The 12,622-nt window shown below is 41.5% G+C and overlaps 1 protein-coding gene across 2 annotated transcripts in view; it reads right to left on the bottom strand.

Moving 5' to 3' along the window:
• MEIS1 (Meis homeobox 1) overlaps positions 1-12,622 on the bottom strand; it is a gene marked incomplete at its 3' end in the record, with an annotated part of 108,238 nt that overhangs the window by 68,360 nt on the left and 27,256 nt on the right. The window lies entirely within an intron of this gene.

Raw genomic sequence — 12,622 nt, 5'->3', positions numbered from 1 at the left:
TATTTATTTAGATTGATTTTAAGATTTACATGTGAGAAATGAATACAATTGGATCAAATATACACTAAAACAAATTCTTGACTCCCATGAAAGCAAATAAAACCAAAACAAATTTCACAGATCTCATCTACCTGCATTTGAGATTTGTTTTATGTCATTATTTTGTATACATTTACGGAGCAGAAATTTGCTTAACTCTTTTCCACTTTTCTTTTACTGAAACAATAAGGCTCTCTGCAGAATATTTTCTACTTGAATATTATCACCAGGATAGCATATGGCAAACTAGCAGCAGGCAGTTTATCTTCATCCTCTTTGTAAGCTAAAATTAGCACAATGCTCTTGCAACAGTGTATGATGTATTCAGACCAGTACGATATACCTAATACAACTTCAGATCTATCCCTGGCTAACCTCCAATATTCAAGTAAATTGATTGCTAATTTTAACTGAGTATAATATGCTTAGTATCAAGTTGGCATTTATCAACTTGAGAGCCACTTTTAAGTTTAATACAGTCGTTTCACCCACTGCAACAGTAAATAAAAATTGTGTATTAGTAACAGAGAGAATTTCAATTCATCTCTATGAGGCAATTCTAATTTATATTAAAACATTATATATGTAAAGCCATGCTGCGAAATTGCATAACTGTGCATACCTGGCTCTTCAGTGATACCATACAATTAATCATGGTGAAGAGCTGATACACCCCTGTTATGACGAACATGCTCCTCCTGCTGCAGCTGCAGAGTGTTAGCTGGTTACTTTGTTGGGATTAAATTCAGCCAAGTCACTACCTTTATTTGGATTAAATTAAACTAAGTCACCAGCTCTCCATTTCCTGACTATGTGGCTATGCCAGCCCTCTCTGCTCACTACTCCATTTTTCAATCTGGTAAATTTGCGGCCACCTCAGGGGTTTTTTTAGCTGGATTAAATAAGTGGTGAGACACTGATGTTAGCTCCGCTTGCTAATTTGTTGCTTGTAGCTGTAACACCAAGGATTTTAGCACAATGCTCTTTCTAAAGGAAACAGGAAAGGTCCTGAAAATGCCCTGTACTTCACAAGGGTGGTTATTTTACCACCTTTTTTGCCAGGTTCACAAAATAGGAAGGTAGTCACATCCAAGCATGTATACCAACAAATATACACACAAACTTCGATTATTTATACACTGATGTTTGAAGATTTTGTGGCTCAGTCTGCTCACCAACTGACAAAACAAACTCCTGCATTACCTACAGCCCATCACAAAACTATAGCATGGACCAAGTCCATCTGATAGTTATACTGAATTAATATTACCACTATTCTTGTTTTTACACAGCTGGCTTCACACAGAATTTGCATGGGTCACTCCAGACAGATACAGAAAAAAAGAAAATAGGCAGAATCCTGTGCCAAAGCCTCTCCCAGGGCATCTTCACCACCACAGCCAGGGATAGCAGAGGATAAGTAAGAGATGGGGAAAGGAAGAGGAGTACAGCTACAGCATGACTATAACATTTCGACCCCACTTTGTTGCCTCTTTTCCACCCTCTGCAATTTGCCCACACCTGATCCGCTACTCTTTATTAAGAGGCTGCTACACTCTGAAGTTACAGCGTCCTGAAAGAAACTTAAACACAATTTTTAACTAGGTCACTTCAAGCAGTTCAGTTAACACTGGTGGCAGTATCTCTTTCCACTGCTTTACAAAGGCAGTCAATGCAGAAGTGCAGGGACTATAACCCAAGCCAGAGCACCACGGTAGGGTTTCTCCCCCCGTGCAGTGCCAGGGAGGGAGCAAATCCTCTTGGCATGGCCATGAGAGCAACAAAAGATTCTCCATCCTACAAGCCTTGCTTCCATGACCTTCAATTGCTGACCAGAGAGTGCTAAGATATGACTTCTTCTGAAGTCCATCAGGACGCTACAGACTCCAGAATATTTTTAGCATGCATCTGTGTGACACTAACTGCTATTCAGAGAGCTGGGGGAAGGTTTAAGAATCAGTTAGGTTACGTCCACCACCTTCAGGTCTTCTCTGAGGACATAACCTGTGCCTCCTAGTAAGTTTTCTCCTCCTCTTCTACAAAAGATACATTTGCAGCCCTGAAATGACACACAGTATTGGGGTTGCAAGGGCCATCGCTGTCTTGTGGCACAGGATCAGCCATAGAAAAACAAAGGTGAAAAGGCTGTCCCCACTATATTTTTATTTACTTACATTATAGTTCTTTCCAAGACCTTCACATTATGATTCTGCCAAGAGAAACCACAAAAAACTGCCTGCAAGCTCTGTGTGAGATTTTCAATGCTCATGAGGAAGAAAATAAAACATATATATATATCATCTATGACTATTAAATGCCAGAGATACCACCTGGCGATGAGGAAGTTCCCAGGGCGCAGAGTGCCGGGGGTGGCAGAGGGCCCTGAGGTGACAGTGCTCCCATGGCATGGCCCCGGCCAGGCTCTCCTGTGTCCTCTCCCACCTCCTGAGCCCTACCAGCTAAAAGCTCAAGTGTGCCAAAGGCAAGATGCAAAGGCTAAAGGCAGGAGGCATCGTGGCTAAAGAGAGAAGCCAGGGAGCTCAGACGGTTTTACCAACGACACCCTCCAAGACGTGCCAGAGCAGCATCAGGCATTTGCTTAGTCACAGCCCCGCGATCCCCAACCAGCTCGGGGAGAAGAGACATCGGCCTTCTCCCTGTGGTATTTCGCCTGGCTCTGACTACTGGGTCACCAGGCCAGCGAGAAGCGGTCCCCGATGAATTATACGGTGACAGGTGGCTCCGCTGCAAGCCACAGGAGCTGCCCCCATCACCCAGAGAAGGTCCACATCTCATTCATGAATTTAAATTAAAAAATAAAAGAAATAAAAGCCTGCGTGCATCTATGTGCTTAGAAAAAAATGACGTCAGCATCTTACAGCCTTGATCCTATTAATTAATCCCTTAAATAATGCCCCCTCGCCCACAAACATATAATGTAATGCCAGCTTAATCTTACCTAAAAAAAAATACAATGCAATAAGATTACTAGTCTGACTCTGCTAACTGTTACAGCACCGCTTAATCCTGCATTTCAGTGCTTTTACAAGCTCCTGCAATACTGTATGGAGTTTATCAGAGCAGTTGCTGAGACAAGGACTTATGTTTTAAATAATATAATTCCACAGTCTTTTGTCCTCTTTACACATTATTTTTATACAATGACTTTCATCCTGGAAGATCTCAAAGCCTATTGCCTGTTGCTGTTTCCACTGAAGTCTTCCCTTCTGGTTTCATATTGGAGCAAGATTAGAAACAAAGAAGATATATATACATATAGATATATATATATATGTATATCAGAGGGAGTTTAGCAGCCAGATCTGCTGGAGCAGGAGGCTGATCCCTCCCATTCCCCAGATGCAGGTGGGATGTGTGACACTGAGCTGGACCCCTCCTCTCAAAAAGACTGTCAGGGAACCTATCTGGGACCCTGCCCAGAAAAGCAGGTGGAAGCAAGACCTACCAAAGTATTGTCCCTCCATCCTTGCTATAACTTTGTCTTCATCCCCAGGCCACGCTGCCACCAGTGCGGCCCTGCTCCGGCAACACACACCCGCAGCCAGATATTTCCCAATCTCTGCTGCTTATAGACACATTAAGCCTCCCATGGAATAGGAGAAGAAAGCTCTGCTCCCTCCCTGTAATTATCAAATCAGCCTGAAAATGAGGAAGAATTGTGAATCCTCATTATAGCACATCATAAAACACGGCGAAGTCTCGCGCTCGCTGTATGTTATTGGCGCAGTCTGCCAACAAAACTTTACAGAGAGCGCAGGAATTCATGTTTGCAGAGATATTAAAGTCATAAAAGGGAAAATTTGTATTTTATTTTCCCACAGCCTAAATGAAGGTGAACCAAGCAAATTTGGCAAAGAGCACTAGTCAGATGCCATTTCCCACAGCAGCGTGGTATTTTCCTCTGGGAATAAAACATTTTCCTTCAACTACTGTTTATAACTCTTATCAGCTCAACAGCAATAGAGCCATCAAGTCCAATATCTTGTGGAAAAAAGTCAAGGTCAACAAGTACTTGCATTTTCGTTTATCTTTAGCTGCAATTGCTACTGACATTCAATTGGGTAATAAACATGAGGACTGTCAAATGCTCTCAGCAAACAGGTGATCCAAAAGCTATCAGAGAGGAAGAGGCTACTGCCAGGTAATCAAACAATTCTGTTGCAACAATTATGATTGGAGTGCATTCATTTACAGAAGCAATCACCTGTCAAATTTGAATGAATAGTGTCAAACTATTCCCACCACCGGGGTAATAAAGGCGAGAAAATACAAACTATGTCTACTTTCTTCCCAACAAATGCATGCCAGCATTAGCAAGACCCATCAAAAATTGTGTAAACAAAAAATCCAGTATCTTATTTTCTGAATTTAAAAAAAATATATTTTTAATAATTTATATATTTATATATTTAATAATATTGAATATTTTAAAAATATATATATATCTATATTTAAACCAGAGGAGATCAGTCCAAGTAGCTTGATCTTGTGTTGGTCTCTCCCAGGAGCAATAATGATGTTGAGGAAACCCAAGTAGAAAGTGGGGTTACACAGAGCGGCTGTGCCATGCTTGACAATCAGTACTTGAGCAGCTTCCTCCACCAGAGGTTCCATCTGGACCAGGGTTTTTTTAATAGCTACAGAAGGACCTATTTTTCCACGAATTGGTCTAATCTCTTTTTGTCCCCTGCTGACCTCCACAGCACACTGTAGCAATAAATTTAACCCAACACATAAACCATTTTTGTTTGCTTTAAACCTGCTAACGCTCTGGAAAGCCCCTGTGCCATGAGACTGGGTGAATACCTACTCTTCGTTCTTGTGTTATGGGATAAGCAACTGCTTTCTCCATGCACAACTAATAATTTTAAAGACTTCTCTTCCAGTCTTAGTTCTTAGTAATCTTTATTTTTATTCCCCCTCTCAGCATTAAATGTGAGAGGTAGGAAAATGTTTTAGGCCAAGCAGCCCAACGGCACACCCTGTTGCATCACTAATCCAGGAACACTGTGTGTTTACAGGTTTATACTCATTGCAATAGAATGTTTCTCAAAAGTGGAGGCCACCTCAGGAACACGAATCTGCTTTTTTAACCTCTGATTTAAAGAGGTTAACAATACACACCTGAAAGTCGCGCTCTGCCCGCATCAGAGAGCAAAAGGCTCAGCTGAAGCCACCACGACCTGGGGAGGCGAAGGGGAATCGGGCTGATGCCTCCAAGATGAAAAACATATGAGCCATATGGAAAACTCATTGGTTTCAATGAGCTACTGCAAGCCAAAGAAGCGTGCCCAGGATGTATAGGGGAAAAGCAAACCAACCAAACAAAACAACAACAAACCCCCCACAAACAAACAAAAAACCCAACAACAAACAAACACATATAAAGCAACATTTTTTTCTCAATCAAATCATATCAGGGATCTTCAAAACACAAGATTCAGGTACTGCTAAAAAGAGGTATCTTGGACACCAAAAACTTCAAACCTATTTCTACAACTACTTGCAACGAAACCTCAACCAAGGTCACCCCAACCAAGGAGGAAAGTAAGATGCCCTTCAGTTCTACACCTGAGTTTTTAAAGGTAATGGTCCACGCTGTGATTAAGCGATGTGGTATTTTCCACCACTGTTTCCTGCTCAGCATATTCAATATCTCGTCCTCAGTAACACATCTGGGGCCATGCAGACACACTTTGGGGCCTGCAAAAGCCCTGTGCTGCTGACAGGACGCTCGGTTCAGGGTCAGGGCCATGTTCTTACATACACATCTATGTATACATAGACTTGCCTACAGTCACACAGATGTTTAATGGGATAGATATTTCTCAGTTTAGAAAAACTTGCCAAGAAAAAGAAAAAAAAAAAAGACTCCAGCACATGAATTTTGCTGCTTGATTACAGACAGCCCGAGAAGTCAGGAATATTTGTATTTCCATAGCCACTTTAAAGGTAAACAGTTCCCAAAGTCTTTTTCCCCTCCTTTCGCTCTGCCAAGGATGGCAATAGCTGCAGCCTGAGGGATCTGCCTCCTGACGTGATCGCCTCTCTGCTCCTCTCCTGGCTGGAAGCTTTTCCTAAGCAAAGACTGAAAGTCACATTAAACCGTGCTGAAATGGTTGTGCTGGTTTTGAACTGCTTATTATCTCTGGGGGCTGACCTGAAAAACAAGTTGGTACTTAGATGGAGAAATTCAGGTTTCCCCTGAAAGGCAAATGGGAGGAAGGAAGGTTTTTTACAAGGAAAAGAATTCGTTTATGACTGCGTTACCCACAGTTTAGGCAAAACAAGCAACATTTATAAGTATTTAAGTTAGCTTTGCCAAATCGAAAAGAGAAATGCCTGGTAATAACAGACGTTTGGAGCTAATGTGAACAATTAAAACAAATCCTGACACCGGGAATAGATTGATGCTCGAATCATGACAGATACTCGCTTCCAAGCGAGGACTCTCTCCCATACACCATACTGGAAGCATAACCCTGCCTAGTTAAGGCATGGAGCCTTAAGGCTGCCGAAATCTAACTTTAACAGCTGAATCAGGCTGATGAGACCAAAACAAAAAAAAATACCCAACCAGAAGGAGGAAAGAAACAGTTTCACGCCCTCCGGCTTTAGAGTAGAATGATAAATTGACATCATGTTGTTATGAGCATAATCCTCAACTACTCAATCACTGTTAAAAAATAAAACATGATTCTGGGGAGATAAAAATAATGAATGCTGGTGCTGCTGAAGAATACGCACCTACACGAAGGGTTTCAAATAAATATGGGGTTGTTTTATATCTTGTATCTCACATCAAAGGAAGAGGCACAGGTGCTCGCACTGATTTAAAGCGAACCAAGAGCTGCCCACTTGATGGAAAAGCAAGGAAAGAAAAGTGGATGGTAGAGCCTTGGCAAGAAAACTGATACTGCTCCATTTCCAAACAAGCCTATTACACTTAATTCAGGATTCACAATACATAAAGCACCAGAAAAAATAACGGGAGCAGCCCCTGTTGACTAATGCCCTGTCTTTTCCAATCGAGGGTCACATCCAGTCTAACCGATCGCATGATAATGGCATCAGAAAAGGTCAATCAAAGACAAGCTGAAGCTTCCACTGCCTGGCTGACCTTCGGAGCTTGTGACAAATTGCTATCAGTCAATGTCAACTAATGACAGCAGCTCTTTGGCTAATCAATTGTTCTAAAAATGATCAAGAAAACTACTCGCAGGACAGCTCATTTTCACATCAATGCCTGTGAAGTATGAAAAGCTCATTTTTTTTGAGTTTTTAATAAGCTCATAAGTAAAGCAGTTACTTGGTAACAGGGGTCACCTTAGTGAAAAGACAGTACCTTTGTCTGCCTTTTACATATTCTTTTATTACCATATTATAGTAAAAATATGCCATGCCATTACTATGCCAGAGGGCTACATAATAAAGTAGGTAGTACTTCATACTTTTTTTTTTTTTTTGAGATAAATACTTCTGTGGTTTAGGGGCCTCTGTTTGGATGTAAACAGTTGTTGATATACTCTCTGTGTATCTAAATGCAAAGCAATCACCGTTGGCACGCAGGTGACGTGCCCACTCATTACTCACACAAACTTCACGTGACAGAGCCGGTAGCAAAAGCCACGCTGCAAAATCCAGTGGTGCTGCTGGGAAGTTAAGGTCTAACAGCAGCTATTTTGTTCTTAAACCTACCCACCCCATGCTAGCGCAACTTAGTCCGAGTATTTCTGACAGAATTCACATTTGGTAGGAAAACCGCATGCTCCGAAACCCCCAAAGCCCTGCAAAAGCAAACAGACGTTTCCGCCCTGGAAGGATTCTGCGTGTAAAAGCCAATGTGGAAATGCACACAGGCTTGGGCTGTGGCACATATATCATGGCTCTCCCGGTAAAGGCCACAGACTGGAGATTTGTCCATCCATCCATCAGACCTGCCTCTCCCACCAGCATCTTCGGTCATTCTCAAAGCCCCACAAACAGGCCTTGCCCTAAATTCATGCACTAAATATTACCAAAACCAACAAATTCACACGGGTCTAAGGCTTGAGCAGTGCAGGCACAATCATGCTTTGCTTTTCCGTAAGGAGAGCATTAGGCAAAGTACATCGCAGGGCACTGCACCACAAGAAGCCCCCTGAGAAGACACCACGTTGAGAGCGAACAAGGAGCCGTCGTTCAAGCACGGCACCACTTTTTACTTGGGTTTATCTCTTTACCTGGGTGACTCCCACCCACAGCACCTGTACTGCCAAAAAGGACTGAACCCAAGGAAAACACCCCTCACCAACCCAGCGCAATCCCCTGCCTCGCTACTGAGAAGGTGGGGAAAAAAGCCCTAAACAAGAAACATTAAAACTTTTATTTTCATCGGAGAAACTGCAAAGTGACAGCAGTTTCAGGTTACACCCTAAACCTGCCTTGCTATGGTAGTTTTTCAAATTAAAATATCTTCTGTGGCCTCAGCCACTCTCGAGCCGTCCATGGGCAAGAAAGAAAGGAGGCAGGGCAACACTTAAGCTCAGCCATAATTGGAAGTATGTGAAAAATGAAGTGTCAGTTCGGTCAATAAAGGGCAAAGGTGAAGGGGAACTGCAGCCCAAACTCGGTGCGAAATGTGCTCATTAAGACACCCAATCCGCGGGCTCCTGCCCACCTATCCCATTAGTCATCGGCCATCTGACCGCTTCAAATGCCTCGCCTCCCCGCTCTTATTACTTTTCTTCTCCCATGTTAAAAAAAAAATAAATAAAAATTAAAAAAAATAGGCAAGCCGGTATATAAATCCTTGCTCAGTCATCTGGAACATAATGTGGTCCTTCTCTCCCCCTCCGTCTGGCTCTGCCGCCTGCCTTCGCAGCCTCCAAACAACTGCCTTGAGATTCCCGGCAATAACAAACGCGATTGCCTTTTTGCCTATAGGTTGCCCAAACTCCTACAAAAGCCTGAAAAAACAAACAAGAAAACAAAACCCAAACACATTGCAGCCATTGATACATTTTTATAAAGAAATATAGCTGCTTTATACTCCCAGCTTGGAAGAGCAACAATTATTTGGAGGTTAAAAAAATGTTTTGAGGCTTGCACAAAAAAAGGGGAAAGAAACAATATGCATGAGTAGGAGACACTGATGGATTTATTTTCTTCTGCTTTTAAGCTGTGTAAGAGAACTAAGCATGGGAATTAAAGAGCCCAACTCTGGATTACAAGTGACTGTACAAGGGCTTTGTTCAGCAGCACCCTTGCCTGACTATTTGAAAAGCAAACAAAATAGATCTATTAATACAGCAAACAGGAATCTTCTGAAATTCGAATATGCAATAAGATAAAGAAGTTTTATTATGAGCTCAGCATCACTTCCCTGTACCTAAGAACTTGCCTCTCTCTTTTTGTGTTGTTTTTTTTTTTTTAATAGAATTTAGCAAGTTATTTCTCCACTCTGTAAATTCAGATCTCTTCACACTATTTGGAGACAGACCTCCAAAGACCCTTCACGATAAGTTCAGAGCAATGGGAAAACAGCCTACAAGACTTTTTCATAATATTATTCTGCATTCCTGTACTAGAACTATCCCCTATGATGACACAATACTGGGCCTTTATAAGAGGTTGTGTCAACGTGCTATGCAATAACATATCCTGCTGTTCAGTAGCACGAGACCCCAGAACAGCTCCCTAGCAGTTAAATACAGATTTCTACAATAGATTGAAGCAGCTGGGAGTCCTTACTATTTCCTAAGTAAATAAATTTTAATGTTAAAAAAAGTTTACAAATGTTCAGAGGAAAGAGCATCTCTCCTGTTTTCAAAGTTAATAATTCAATATATATAGTGCATAGGGACATAAGTAGGTAAAAAAACGCACTTTTGGAGGATTAAAAGCAGCGAGGAATCACGTAAAGAAGAAAAATTTCTAAGAAGTCCAAAACCAGACCTTAACATGGTCTGGGTTAAGGACTAAGGGAGCAAACTCTTGCTAAGAGGCTTAAGCTTTCCAGACTGTGTGCCTCTCTGAAAAGGAAAAGTTCACACTCACATCCTTGTGGTACCTTCAGCCAGGCTGAAGGTACCACAAGCCCAGCACAGAAGGTGCTTTTACCTACCCCAAGAGCAGAAGCTGATTGTGGGAACACCCTAAAAATAGACAGTTTCAGAGGGTTATATTTCTGGTGATTAGATTTGTTCTTTTAAATGGCAAACGCGCTCTTGACAGATGGAACCAAAAGGAACTTTTACAAACTCCTAAAAATAGGGAAGCCCATAATATACTGAATATATGTCACACAAGGCGTGCATCTCGAGTTAACTCCTGTGCTCACAAGCATGAACGTGCGGGTCCCGAACCTCTCGCTGCCACCCCAGCGCAGCAGCATGGCCACACCAGCCACTTCTGCTGCCAAGAAAAGCATCCAGCACAGGTGAACACCTGAGTTTGACCACAGTGCTGCCACAGAAGTTTGACCACATCAGGCTACAGAACAAAAACCTCCGAATCACGGCATTTTGAACTTGTATGTGGTTGGGAAAGAGGATGGGTATTTGCTATCTTTTTCTCTTCTTCCCTTTTGTTATTTGGGATCATGGTATTTTACTTCTTTCCCATGTGGGAAGGCTAAAATTACACTTTTATTTTACACAAGGTGTACAAGCATGGGTGTGCTTAAACAACTGAAATTCCCCAATAATCTCAGCCTTCGGGGGCCTTTGAGCAAACAAAACATAAAGCAAGGCTCAGCAAGACCACCACTACCCTTCCCGCATCCCCATTCCTCAAAAAAACACCATTTCCACAGGTGGCAAGAGGCCCGAAGGCAAGTTTCAGTAACGGAGACCCACCGGGCAGGGTCTCCTTTCCAAAACACCTTTCCCAAGCTTGACCTGAGAGCTCCCAGTTAGCAAATCCCTGCTTTTGTGCTCTTTTCCTGAAGTTTTAATGCAATGAGTCTTCTTCATGAAACCCACCTATCAAGTGCTGGCAGTGATTCCAGCCTCAATAAACAGTACTCGAGGATTTCGGTAAAAGTTTCAGAACCAGTTGAAGCACCACCAACAAGTCTTTCTGAGGGTATTTAATAGGACTTGAACTTGAAAAAATCACTAATGTCTTCCAAGAACCCTTCCTGACCAGGGTTACAGCATGCACCTTGCTAGGAGCAGACCAGGATGGCAATGATAAAACATCAGACACGACTGGTGCTCTGGACAAACAAAATGCCATTTTAGGAGAAAATGAAGCCTGAGAATCTTAAAAAGTACACCAGGAACTGAGAAACTTGATTTCCAAAGTGCCTAAGATGTTCAGGAACATGCTGGCAAGCCGTCCTCTAGATGTTCTGTCCACACACATATACACATAAACACGCGCACATCCATCTAAGAAAAGATCGGCCCTATCCGAGTACAAAAAGCCCCTTCAAACACCATGTTTTAGTTCAAAGCTTATTTTAGCAGCCGCTTTTTCATCCTTAAAAAAAAAACAACAGGGATTTAAAGTTTGCTCTGCAAGCAAGGGCCTCTAATGAACATATTGACACCACTTCAACTATAGCATTGTGAACAGCACCACTAGAATATATACGTATATATACTTGAAAGAAAAAAGGCCCCCTGAATTTATGTTGCATATCATTTTCCAGTAAAAGTCAGAGGTCAGAAGGTTACCAGTTTCTGCCTCAGCTCTGCAACAGTTTACTATTCCAGGCCCCATTTTTACTAGGCTATACTTGCGATGAAGTCAGCAACTTTTCTTTAAACAATAAAGTGTCTCAAATACTTAAAATTCTATAAAGAGATGTTATTCACCATGTACGTTAGGTCCATGCACATAAAAAATTAAAATATACTGGTTTAGTTCAAAAACTAATCTTGTTAAATGCAGACTTTGCAATGCTAATCAGTACTGCTCAACCTTTTTTTGGAAACACAATTCCTTTGTTGTCTAACAGCACTTGAATGAAACATGATCATAAAACCAGATTTAAAAGTATATACCTATTGTGAGTTCAGAGTCAACTTCAATAACACACTTTCTTTTATATTCAGATTAAGGATCTTTTTAAAATTGTAATTGCATTAAATTAACACTAAATCCACTGCAGTTGGTCTCTTCGGAAAAAATATGAAGCATTTCAGCAGCTTCTCAGAAAAACCCAGAACTTCAGTTTTTTAGACTTGGGAGCATCTGAGACAACGCTCATTATTTGTGGTATGTGCCACTTCAATCGTACCAAGCTTGTTTCATACTCGCCCTGCTAAATCAGTTACTTTGTTTGGATTGGCACTCAAACAAAACATTTTTTGCATTCAAGTAAATTGGAACTGAGTAAAAAAAGTAAATAAAAGCACTGCTCAGGATTTCATAAAATGGGCCAGCTAACGTCTCTTCTTCATATGCAGTGGAGTTTCGATGGCATCTTTGAAATATTAGCATGCATTTCTGTAATCTTAATTACATGTGCTTTTGAAGATTTCATCTTTTAACCCATTTGAAAGAAGTAAAAAAAACCCCAAACCCTTCTCATTGCTTATTTTTATTAAGCACACTGCAAATTTGGTACATA

The sequence above is a fragment of the Nesoenas mayeri genome, assembly GCF_963082525.1.
Source record: "Nesoenas mayeri genome assembly, chromosome: 3".
NCBI lineage: Eukaryota > Metazoa > Chordata > Aves > Columbiformes > Columbidae > Nesoenas > Nesoenas mayeri.
The sequence above is the reverse complement of the archived record's forward strand: the minus strand, read 5'-3'. Positions and strand labels throughout refer to the sequence as shown.